General features: G+C 38.7%; 1 protein-coding gene across 1 annotated transcript in view; it reads left to right on the forward strand.

Moving 5' to 3' along the window:
- The window catches only part of LOC107224435, a 192,503-nt gene that overhangs the window by 172,443 nt on the left and 6,801 nt on the right, over positions 1 to 13,259 (forward strand). The gene's annotated exons all lie outside the window — the stretch shown is intronic.

Genomic DNA, 13,259 nt, shown 5'->3' on the forward strand with positions numbered 1-13,259 from the left:
TCCTCGGACCATTCGCGTCTCTGTTGAAAATTGAGGGTTGATCGATTCCGTTGGGTAAAATTAAATGTTATCCGATACCGAATCCAACACGCAACGAAATAGGTTTACCCGGAATTCTGTGATCGTGGCGTTCAAGAATTTAAATATCACTCGGCATTCGTCTAAAATTACTTTACATTAAGCTTAACGTTCACCCGGAATCGCCTAAGAAAACTTGGCATTCGTCTGAAATCACTTCAAGTTCGTCTCAACCGCTTTCAATGATTTGGCCTTCGCTTAAAATGGCTTGGAACAACTTGGCATTCGTCTGAAAAGACTTGAAATTCATCTCAACCACTTCGAATGATTTCCCCTTCACCTAAAAGGGCTTCAAATCACTTGGCAATAATGCATGATGAGGGTGAACAGCTTTTCAGTGAAAATGATATTGCCCGTCCCGAGGTAACTCTCTGTACAGGAATGATGTGAGTAAAAATCGACTGTATATTCCAAGATAGTGCTCTTACTAGCCGTTCAGGTTACGGACCGAAAACGAGTCGTTTCTATTCGAATCACGTTTAACCGCCCCGTTACTGCGTAACCCAACTGTGGGTGTACAAAAGTCGACGATGCTCGGCGAGGACGAATCGTGACGTTTGAATTAAGAACACACCGCACCGCTACACAACATCTTCAGCAGCATCTAAGGCGAATTAAAACCTGAGAGCCCGAAAAACGGAGCGAGAATATATTTTACCGCGTACAACGAAACTGGCAATTATTATATAGTATATTATTTCTGAATGACGTCGTCGTCTTACGAAAAAAACATTATTAATATCAAGTATAATTTGCAATTCAGTCGCAGCTCTATAGAATAGAAAATTATCACTAGCTTCGTGCGGGGGTTCACGAACTGCTGATTCGGTGACTTTTTCGGATTAAAACTTGCCTCGCATGCCTGACTTCTTACGCAAGAGAGAAGAATCTAAAAAAAAAAAAAAAATACTTGGTTTTTTCGTTAACCGTTACTTTTTTTTTTTTTTTTTTCTTCTTCTTCTTTTTTTGCCGGTAATAACGAATTCATCGAAATTTACACACGATTACGAACGATTCGACGACCTCGCGACGACCTCGTCCGGGAAGATTCGAGGACTCGAGAAAATCGATTCGTTCGTTACGCAATTTTGTCGAAATTTGCACAACGTTCGCTCAGCTTGTATATCGTTACTAAACACGCTGATTTGGATGGGCAATGTTATAAAATTCTTTCGTCGTTCAACGCGATGCATGAAATTTTCCGTTTCTTTTAGACGCCTGGCGTCCGTTTGTCACGCGTTGAAATTTCGTTCACGTGAAATCGACGAGTCCTTGGGGGACACGGACTTTTTTCTTTTTTTTTTTTCCTTTGCTTTTACCGTATCTACACAGAATTAAACGCTCGTTGAATGTCGAATTGGAAAGTTCTAATCCTCGCCGAAAGATGATCGTATACAGTGACGAAAATCGGTGAAGCGCATTCCGACGCATCCGAAACATTCCTCCTCCCGCGGCGTGTATCACGTGTGTATTTAAGAACTATATTTCTAGCGCTTGCAATATCGTTGTACCGTAATGTTTATACGCTTATAAACTAAGCTTAAACACGCCACTCGGGATTAGATCGTTGAAATTTCAAACAATGCCGCATTCCTTCCGGTGAACCAGAAGTTTGTTTAGGTATAAAAGTTGCTGACTACGCGGTTCGGGTGCAGCGTCGTTATCGGTATGAGATTGACGAAAATAAACTGCCGAAAGAAGCCATTAGTCATAAAGAAAGACGGAGACCGCTCCCTAACCGATCGAACACAAGATTTCGATTATCGAGGTGAGAAATTAACTTTTTTACGTCGAGAAAAAACAAAAAAAAAAAAAAAACAAAATTGGCTTGAACTGACTTTTTTCAATTCAAATTGAATCCGAATAGAATGTAGAATCAATAAGTTGAACGATTTAGGTTTTATTAACTTGCTAGAAGTGGGAAAATGTCGTGGAAAACTAGGTCTCAAGTCCTGGAAAACCTGGAATCGTCATGAAATTTTTACCCTAAAAAATTTGCGGCAAACCTAAAGATAAAGTTAAATAATAAAAATAGAGAAATGTCGAAAAAGAAAAAAATTAGCTGAAAATGTGAGAAGCCAAAATGTACGTAGAATCATCAGAAATTTAATATTTCGGATCTATTCGTTCAAGCTTGTTTTATTTTTCGTTTCAAAATTCTGTAAATTTCGTCTGAAATCTTTGAAAATTTAATATACCGCGAACCTCGAATCCTAGGATGTTTCTATTCTTCTTCCGATCCTCCTCCCAAGAAAATTCTAATCATTTCGTAATTGCATTTCGGTCCCTAAATTTGTCCCGATTCCGAAAATAAACGTTAGCTAAAAGCAAACAGCGAACCACGCCCTGTTATTTGTTATAATAATCGGCGCGGGCGATGAGTGACCCACTGAACCAAAATAACCGGCTAGTTTACTGTTGGTTTTTCACTACCGGCAAAGACAATCGCCGTAAAGCAACGGGCAGGCGACGCGAATTGAATGACGATAAGTTCTGACATCAATTTGCACTTTAACGTCGTGAATCGACAAGCGATTCTTTCCTCCAGTAACGATCGGCTTCTTCGCGTGAGTTATTCGAAGCACGTTAGGGTGTCAGTGTTTCATGCGCATCCTGTTTAGGCGATTAAACTCCGGGAGAAAACAATTAGCCTCTTTTTTGTTAAAGGGAGAGGGCGGGGGGAGGAATCCTCTGATACCGCGCGTTTAAGATATTTTTTTCTAAATAGTTTTTTTCCAAGTAAAAACTTGTAAGAAACTTTCATTGGCTATCTATATTTTTGGTTATTATTAGACGAGGAAGATAAATTTTACTACCATCGTTATAATTATACTCGAGCTAATTGCGTCTCGGGTATATTTAAAACAACGAAACGAGCTCGAGATTACACAAATTATAACTTGTTGTTGTTCTTCTGTTAACACTGATATAGGTGCCGGAGATAATTACCGTGACATTGTTATTTTGTAAAAATATCGACGCGGTGTGAAAATTAAACGACAACGCTGCTATTACCGTTTTGACTTTTGACTCGTTCTATTTCTGAACGCACAGCAAGAATTTTCTGCAACAAAGACGTGAGAAAAAATATTATCCAGCGATCAATGACCGAACGTTAATATTCACCCACTTTGCTGTCTTTGTATTCGTATAAGCTTGTAATTGAATTTGCAAATTTACTCTTTCACTTTCGAGTTTCAACTCGCGCTGTTACTAGATTTTCCGGTAAGACCTAGAAAACTAATTTTCATTTTCTACCCAGAAGTATATTTTTCGATCATGGTAAAAAATGAAAATAGTTAAGGACCGAGCGGTAAAGGGCCCTTAAAATTTCTCTCATTGTCAGTGTAGTGAGTCTGATTTCCTCTACCAATCGCGCGCTTACATCCGGTCGTCGTTTTTCTTCTTTCTTTTTCTCCGGCGTATTTCTAATCGATCCCGATGTCGTTACATTTATTTATGCACATAATGCATCGAAAGAAAATTTTCACGCACACACGCCTAGTTTGCACGAGATGTTTAAAGGGTACACTTTCACTTACGGTCGGTTTCTCGCGATTAACTCGAACCGTTGAACCGTCGGTGAGACGTGAAAATTCCCCGGGCATTATATACATATATATACCGTTTGAAATTTGAAAACCGGTAAATTTGTGCGCCGATGATCGTTGTAATTTTGATTCTATTACTGTAGCTGTAGGCCAACTATCGAGAAATATGAATGACCGATTATCGTGTTCGGTCAATTTTACAGCGACTAGTAATTTTCGAGTTCGACGTTCACTTTCACCGTGAGCCGATATGCAGCAGAACGATCGTTAAGACGGAAGTTCAAAGAACCCATCAGCGCGCTGAATTTCTGCACCTAACAGTAAATCGTTCCTTTGACGTCTGTTACGATAAATCAAACAATTTTTAACGCAAAAAGAAAAAATGAAAAACTTTGAATTCGTTTTTCAGCACCTGATCCAAATCATTGTAACTTTGCAGAGCGTTGCTCGTCGTTCGCGCGGAGCTTTAAAACTTGAGCTTTAAATAATAAGGGCGTTTGAAGGACGCGGGGCAACCGTACGAATGATAAACCGATAACCATCCGACCTCTCTGTAAAATGCCAAGACTGTAACGGGCAAGTTGAATCAAACACGCCTACCTTTTTTTTTTCTATGTTTTTTACGGATTCCGTGTTCAAGGAAAATTTCGCACGCTTCGTAATAACGAAAATGGCACGTTTGTCAGGCCGCTGACTCTCTAGCTTTGAAATAATGACGAAATTCACCGAGTAACCTAATTGCATACCTCTCAACCTTGTTGTATATACTTACGTACCTCTCGGTAACTATACTTGGTCATGCAGTGCGTTTAACGCACTCGAGTATAAAGGGTGTCCAGTTAAAAGTGTCAAAGAAACCGACCGCAGTTAAATTTTCCGATTCAAATTCCACGTCCATTAATAGTTAAAATTCAACAACAAATTATTAATTCTGTATCATTGATTTTCTTAGCTGTAGATAATTTGCTTGCAAATCCCTTCTTTTTTTTTTCTTTAATTTTTTGTTTTCTTTTCGTTCTATACAGTGCAATAAAATTAATTCTTACATTACACAGCGTCGTTGCACGCACTTGTCTCTTCTTATGTTTTGTCCCAGTTAATTTGATAATCATCTAAACCTTCGCTAATAGAATTAATTAGAAAGTTACGCGGCACCGTGACTTGTGAGTTAAATCTGCGCTTTAAATGTGACCTATAATTGAATAATTTAATAACCGCTTGAGTATAACGTTATCGAAGAACCGGAAAACAGCGGCTATAACATTGTAATCGGAATTGCATCGTTAACTGGATGTATTTAAACCAAGAATTGGCAAAAATCTATCACGCAAATTTATACCGTTTGTGTCCTGTTAATTAATGACGTAAGTTTTCACGCTCGAACGCGTAAAATATATTTCCCTACCTGTATAATACGCCATAAAAATTTCTCGCCATATTAGTCACGAAACTCATGTATCGTTATTTACGAATGTTAAAATTAGCTGTGACCGTTTAATTTTCTTTCCTTCTCTCTCCTCTTTTCTTTTACAACAACATTATTTTACACTGCTTGGGAAGATGAATTGTCCACGAACAATTTACGTAACTCGCGGAGTCACGGCCTCGGGCGAAAAATGCCGAGGTATTTATTATAGCGATAAATTTGGAACCAAGGTTGATGAATAGAAAAAAAGATGTCCGTTACGAAAAAAAAAAACAAAAAACAACAAAAAACGAAAATAGTGTTACACACAACTACAAGCATTGTAAAATTACGCGCACGACTTGGCCTTATTTCTACGTAAAATTTCGCATGCCGCGCAACTGAATCACAACGCCAATGATCCTGAAACGCTTTATATCATCACCCAGAGAATAAACGCATCTGTCAATTTCCAAAATCTATACCGACTCGTGTTCATCGTGCTTGTTGCAAAGCCTTGATGTCTTTGAGATTTTCAAAATTCGATAAAAGTTTGACTGATTTATCTACTCGAAAAATATCTCAATCAAATTGACTCTCAAACATGTAGATCATTAATTAAACAAGGTTAATTACGCTCGGATTAACATGATCTTAAATACCGACTATGTGCGTGCGTGTGTGTGTGTGTACGTTTTTTTTTTTTAATAAACAATCGGCACACGAGTACAATTTTCGTCGTTTATTCCCTCCCGGTTACACGATTGAAAGACATCTGTTCCTCTCGAGCAAATCTATTGTACCGATACACGCGGCTCGTACCTTATTGTGTATAATACCCACTAGGAGCATTTATTCAATCGTCGTTGGTGCAGCGCAAAAGTGCATCACTCTCGATGCAGTCGTCGGGTAATTGGACAAGTAGAGGGAGCGAGGAAACGCCGGTTTCCAGTCCTTGTGATCTCGATCGGTCGCAGAACATTCAGACGAAACTTCATCCCGTGCACTCACTGCACTCTGCACGTGCGAATCGCAAAGTTCTCCCGATCGGATGCAGTAATTATTATTATTATTGTCGTCGTCGTCGAAGGCAGGGGCAAATAACGTCTGACCCTCCCCGCCAATTAACCTTTGTGCAATAATTGCAATGATTGGGTGCTATGGATTTTAATGTAACTCTACTCGTGCTGGGGGGGACAGGGTTGAAGTACCAAAAGCGCCTGATTACGATTTATTTGGTGGTGAAACTTGAAGTGAAGAAACGAAAAATTTGAGGAAACGACAAAGTTCCGAAATTTATGATTCTGATAATTCAAGGTACGATACAGCAAAGTTACGAAAATTAAAGTTTCGATGGAGGAAAGTTCCGTAAATTATAACAAAATATGTTCACACACTCGCCTGGTTTACTCGACGAGAGGGTGTAAAAAATCAGAATGAGCAGGATTCCGAACGTAAAAATCTTCAAACAGTCTTTTTTAACGATACCTGTTTTACTCAATTTTTCTAGTCACTGTGAGAAATGAAATTTTTCTCAGTGTTCGCCCTTTCGGAATCTTGCCACTTCGTAACTTTTCGCTTTCGTTTCGGACCGTTCGCAACTCCGACGTTTCCTCGTAGTTTGATTTCTTTACTTGAATTTTCTCCGTGAATATATTCTAAATCCGGCACCTTTGGAACTTCAACCCCGCTCCATGGTGGGTCAGCCTCCCTTGCAGAATCTCATATTTCAAACGGCGAAATTAGAAGCCTTGGGTCAACGGCGAACTCGAATGCGATTTTATCCATTATCCCGACACCTGGACCTTAAACGTTGTTACGGGCCTTCGTAACTGTGTGCACACACTTCTCGATTTCTATTACTTAATGCCCCGTGCGTGTAGTGCCTGTCACTTGGGTCCATTGTATACTTTCTACTCGTGCAGCGGAAATATTTCATCAATTTCGTACAGCTTGTAATACAGGGATTAAATACACACCTAGGTACGTGTATACAATGTCGGCATACAGCTGCTGTTATTATTATATACCCGATGAATCGTCGCATTTTCAAAGGGTCAGCTGTTCTCCGACTATGATCGAATGAACGCGCGTTTTTGTCGTGAAAATCATTTTATTCGATCGGTTATTTTACGTGTTCTTTTTTTTTTTTTTTTTTTTTAATAGCTAATCGATACGTACGAAACTCGACAGTTTTTATCAATTTTAATCTATGATAATAAGTGCCCTAAGGAATTTTTAGAAAATCGCAGTTGTCGTAGAGTTAAATCGAAATGAAACAACTAGATTTTCAAACAGTTGAAAAACGATTAAAAACGAAGCATCGATGTGTATAAGCTTTTTTTTACGCTTCTAGTATCTTCTATTTTTGTTATTTTTAAATACATTCTAATAATTTGCAAACGATATGCGACTATCTGGTAAATAAATTAATGAAAAGTATCTATTTTTGGAGAAACAATTTTCTTAAAATTACATTTGCTAATTTTTTCTTCTTCGTCGAACGAATAGGAGATACTGTCCTTTTTCAACAAATATTTGTGTCTGTGTGTGTGTGAAATTTCGCAAAATCGTAAAATAAAATATAAATTGTGAGTCAGGTATCTTTTACACGCGACTCGAATCGGCAGATTCGATGCAATGCGATAAACTACTTGCATTGATAAAAAAAAAAAAATCCCAATCGATCTTTACCACCGTTATAATATCTCTGTGCTAATTGGTCTTGATTCTCTGTATTTGGTAACAGCAGGTATGACTGTGCGATCGATTTTAATCCGAATTCGTTTATTATGTCTATATATGTATTTTCTTCTCGTTCTCTTGAAATTTTTTTACAAATCGACTTATAGCTTTTCCCATAGAAAATATTTCCTAGGTTGCGGCAACCTTTCTCTTTACCTTCTATATATCCATCCACCTGAGCCGAGATCTTTCTCTCCCGTTAAAGTTTCCCCCCGTATAAGATTGTCGTGTATAACCTTACCTTGCCTACCTGCAGTATTCCAGCTGATTATTCAATCATATACAGTGACTCGTCTACTGCAGCACGACGGTCCCGGATAATAAAACGCGATTCAATTAGGTTCGCTAAAAAAATTATTCAACTTTTTTAAAATAAAATTTAAAAATTATAAGAAGAAAATATTGTATCGAAGTATATGAAATTGAGAAAAAAATTGTTACATTTAATTTATAAATCATACGATTTTATTGAATATACACTGTGAGAAATTTTTAGTTCCGGTTACCGGCTCAGTTCTTAACTATTTTCATTTTTTACCACAATCGAAAAATGTAGCAATACAAACAGTTTTTTCAACGATACCTGTTTTACTCAATTTTTATAGTTACCGTAACAAACGAAATTGTTCTCACTGTATGCATGACACAAATCAGCTGGAGATTCGCTCCAATATTCCGACGATGATTGAATAACACATTTTTCTCTCTCGAGGTTCGATCTTGCGATTAGCGACAAATTCCAATTGTAATTGCCGCGAAGCGTGAAACGTTGATCTCTATTCGTTCCTAGCTGTGCTAGGTACTTGCACGACAAAATCCTAAAGCGATTGTATCTTGGGGCAAAAAATATCGTGAGAAAATGATGACATAGAATCGTTTTGCTTCTCGATCGGCACCTGCAGGAGGAGAAAATCCCTGATTGACAAGGTGGTCAACGTCCAGGCGGAAAGTTAACGAGAGTTGAATGCGGACGTCTTATGTCGCAATAGCTGCCTCGCATGGATTTATTTCAGTCGGAAAACCGCCGTCAGGATTCGCGAGATTTACCGCGAGTGAAAGTCACAGCTGTTTGCTTCTTCGTCGTCATCGTCATCATCGTCATCATCATCATCATCATTCGCATCTTCTTGCTCTTTTATCCGAAGGAAGGAACTTGCTGCATTTACATTGCGACAAAATTAGTGGAAAGTCGGTAATTAGCGACTCGATCCGAAATTTAGAAGATCTAAAAATGACCGTCCGTCGAATGAAAATCCAAGTTCTTGGATACAACGCGAAACATCAATCACGAGGAATGAGTTTCGATGCTCTCTTAGTTTCCCCGGAGACTTTGGAAGTTTCATTTCACACGCGATCATCCTGACCCGAAATTCTTTGTCCGAGTGAAATTTTTTATGGTATACGTCGAGCGTCCGACGAGGGAAAAGGACAGAGAACTAATGACTCTTTCACAAAGCTTCCTTGCTACTCGATTGGCCGAATATACGAACACTTGAAAAGAAACGCGAGATTACGGTTCAGTGGCACCAATAATTCCTGCATCATAGAGGATATTACAGAGATCGGCAGTGTGTCCACGCAACTTTCCTTACCGGCATTCCTGTCGGTCAGCAACCCATACTTTGGATAATATCCCATTCGGCGTTGCCTTTCGATGATTGTTGCGACAGGAATCGCAATTTTAAGGTCAATTGTAATTACCTTAACGAGTCGTAACCGTCCTCACACTTGCTTTTTAAGCGTAATCGACGCTCACTAAACGGACCTTGTTTCCTCTTCATCTTTATTCGAACATCTTTGAATTATCGAGTCCTTCGTCTCGAATAGTCCGGTCAAAATAGGTGGGAATTAAAAGTATTCGGGATATGACTGCATTTTTGTCTACAGGGTTTACCGAACCTCGTGAATTCAAATATGAAATCATTTTTGAACCGCATAGTCGCATGTTTCGAGAAAACAGCAAAATTTAACGTTTTCTACGTTTTCTTCAAAAACTGCTATCGATAGGTGAAAAATGACTTGATCATCGTGTATAGCGGAAAATTCTACATCAAATTATATCCTCATATGTCGGAAACGACGTCGGATTAACAAATTGATAAGAAAGAAATTCTACTTATCGACGGTATCTGGGGAATTTTAGTGACATAATTTCTTTTCTCTCAACTTGTTAATCCGACTCAATTTTCGACATACGAGGACATAATTCGATGTAGAATTTTCCGCTCTACACGATGGTCAAGTCGTTTTTCATCTATCGATGCCAGTTTTTCAGAAAACCATGAAAAACGTCAAATTTTGCTGTTTTCTCGAAACGTCGATTTTGCAGCTCAAAAATGACTTCAGATTTGAATTCCTGCAGAGACACGAAAACCCCTGTACACAAAAGTGTAGTCATATCCCGAATATTTTTAATTCAGACCTATTTTGACTGGATTACAATGATTTCTTACAAACGAACAACCGGTAGTGCACATACAGGTACTCATTTTCTGTCAATTTCTGCGACGTTGAGCAGCCGATTTCGTCGACTTCGTTATGTCTTTCGTAAACGTCAGTCGGTAACCTTTGTGCATTTTTGCAAAACCATTTCATCTCCTACTCGTTATTATAGCTTTCTCCCGTAGCGAACTTTGCTCACTGCAGATGCACGCTCGAATTATAGATAGAGGTAGAAGGACGCTGCGGAATATGTTTTCTGACATGATTCAGCCCGACATAAACTTCGTGCTTTTAGCGAGAATTAGTTGGCAACTTTTTTTAAATTTTTATAAATTTTGAATAATTCGTACATGGTGAATACTTTACTTCTTTACTTGACGATTAGATTATCTAGATACTCTGAAGGATCCGATCAGTCTTGAATCCATTAACCTTTATTTATCTTTACATGTTCTTTCCAATTATACTATAAATTGTTGATTAATCACCGAAGTATAAATTCATTTATGCATATTGTATAAATGATAATTATTTTACACGCCGATTTGTATACGTGATTTTAATTTGCCCACGTAACGAAACATTTGTTCTTGTATAATGAACGTGAGAATTAGACGAAACCGTTAATTTTGCTTTTTTTAACGATAACCAATAAAGAAAAAGTAATCGCTTCTAAATCCCACACGTCACGTACAGACACGAAAATAATCGTGCAAAACCTTCCGAAATGAAATGATGGAAACACGATTATTGTAAGCAAACTGGTTCACATTCCAAATAAAAAATTGAAATTGCTGTTCGAGTCGCGCAACACATCGCATGACGTGCTGTAAAATTCGTCCTCATTCCTTTCGCCTTTTTTTTCCGTTAACATCGTTTCTTTTCTTCCTTTCGGCACAGGTGTACAGTCTTTTACTTTTGCTACAGGCATACATTCATCAATCTTAGCAAAGTATGTTATACATACCTATACGCGTATGGAAAGTTGTTCAGATTCTGAACGATCGTGTACGTTCGAAAATGAATTTGCACAATGTGTATGTACCTATAAATATAATACAGCAGATTTTTCTTTTCCTCGCTTCTAATTTCATTGCAATATACTCTCTGGTATATAATAACAATATGTCTGTTTTAATTAAACATGCCTCAATGTAATCAGACCTTGACTCAGATATAGTGGCTCGTTTTTATGTCTATACACACGTTAACGAGTGAACGTCGAACGCATATTAGTCCAATGAACATGCTAATTTCTTGTAAATTGTATAGTGCGGTTAAATCGCAATTTCTCGAACTTTCGTCAAGAGACTTGGCGAATTTTAATCATAGCTTTATCGGTCTTAATTTTTCCGTAAGAAACAAATTCCATATAAACAAGAGAGAATTTCGATAAACAATTTCCGGCGCCCCCTTTGTTTATATATCGTAGCCCTCGTAAGCCAGCTTCAGCTTATATGTACGCCGGCACGTGTATTAAATTTACCAAATTCAATAACTACCCCAGCTTGTTTGTATCATATGGTTAAGTGCCTTTCACGCCCCGCACTTGGGCGTTTTCACAATGCATTCGTTCATCCGTCGACTTGCATATAGATACACTATCTACGCGCACGATGGCGTGGAAATTGGGATTTATGGAGCCCCAAAAATAAAATATCCCCCCCAAGAGACAGAGAAAAGGGGGACGGGGATCGTTCAGCCCGAAAGTTTTCCCTCGTGCCGAAAGGGCGGCCCATATTTCATGCCCAAACCGCAACATGCGGTTTTCTCGCAGAGTGCAAACAAGACCCGCAAGTTTCATCCTCCCCCCCCCCCCCCCCCTCCCTCCTAAAAATACAATGTTTAATTTAATTTGATACTTTCGATTCTTCTCGGTGCTCTTCTCTATATTTATGACCGAATAAAATTCCCCTAATCAAACATCGTTACCAGGCTCATTGTGGTTGACCGTAATATTTACGAGCTTGCAAAGGACACGCGACTGGAAACTGGGCCGGTCGGATTTTTCTACCCTTGTACAATAAAGGAGGATAAGGGGTGGGAAAAAGCTCCTGAGAACGCTAAGCGATTCCCTTTGTAATTATTCGATGCGTGATTTGAATTCCAACTAGGTATGTGTACCTAGCGTCCTCCGACTTTCGCAAGAGGGGAAAATTGCGAATTTCTAAGCATGTTTCAACCGAGGTTTGCGATTAAGGTGAACACGACGCGTGCTCGTCCCTCCGTCCAAGCGTATCGCTGACAATGAACAGATTTTCCGGTTCCCTGAGCTCACACGGCTGTAACTTGTACTACGAAGTTTGCGGCTCGCACAGTTTATGCCATTGAAATGTGTTCACCGATTGTGACAAGTATTTCATTTATTGCTACGGTAGCTTTAAAAAATTTTTAGCAAAATTTCTTTGGTTACGATAGCGGTTTAAACATTGTTGAAAATGAAAAAAAAAAAAGTTGTATTCGATAATACCGCATTTTTTGGTTAGTGCTGCAAAAACTCGTTTTCACTTCGTATCTTTCCGGAACTCTAATTTTCGGTCATGGTAAAAAATTATTATACAGTTAAGGACTGTGCTTAGAGTGACTGAAACTAAAAAATTTCTCTCGGTATGTGAAAAACAAATTTGCCGGACTACGTCCTCTAACAATAAGCCGAAGAACCGGGAGAAATCAAACCCCGCGTGTATAACGCGTCGATTTGTACGGCCTCTGGCTATTTCCGGTGACGAGGGAAATTAACTTCTTCACTTTTGCACCGTTCAGCTTCGCGTTATTCAGCCTCTCATACAGCACGCTCACCGTCAATCAGATATCGCGATTATCACGATATGTCTGTGTATGTACGTACATATATTATTACATTCGCGTAAATCCGCTAAGGATCTATGCATGATCGTCTTCAAGGTAATTTGCGGTTTCTTATTCGTCTTTATTCACCGAGTTTGCCTATATATGTTAAAAAAAAAAAAAAAAAAAAACTTTCGCATTTTCAAGTAGCTACGCTAGACGACTGAGACACTGACAAAATACCTATCACA

The sequence above is a fragment of the Neodiprion lecontei genome, chromosome 2 (assembly GCF_021901455.1).
Source record: "Neodiprion lecontei isolate iyNeoLeco1 chromosome 2, iyNeoLeco1.1, whole genome shotgun sequence".
Taxonomy (NCBI): Eukaryota; Metazoa; Arthropoda; class Insecta; order Hymenoptera; family Diprionidae; genus Neodiprion; species Neodiprion lecontei.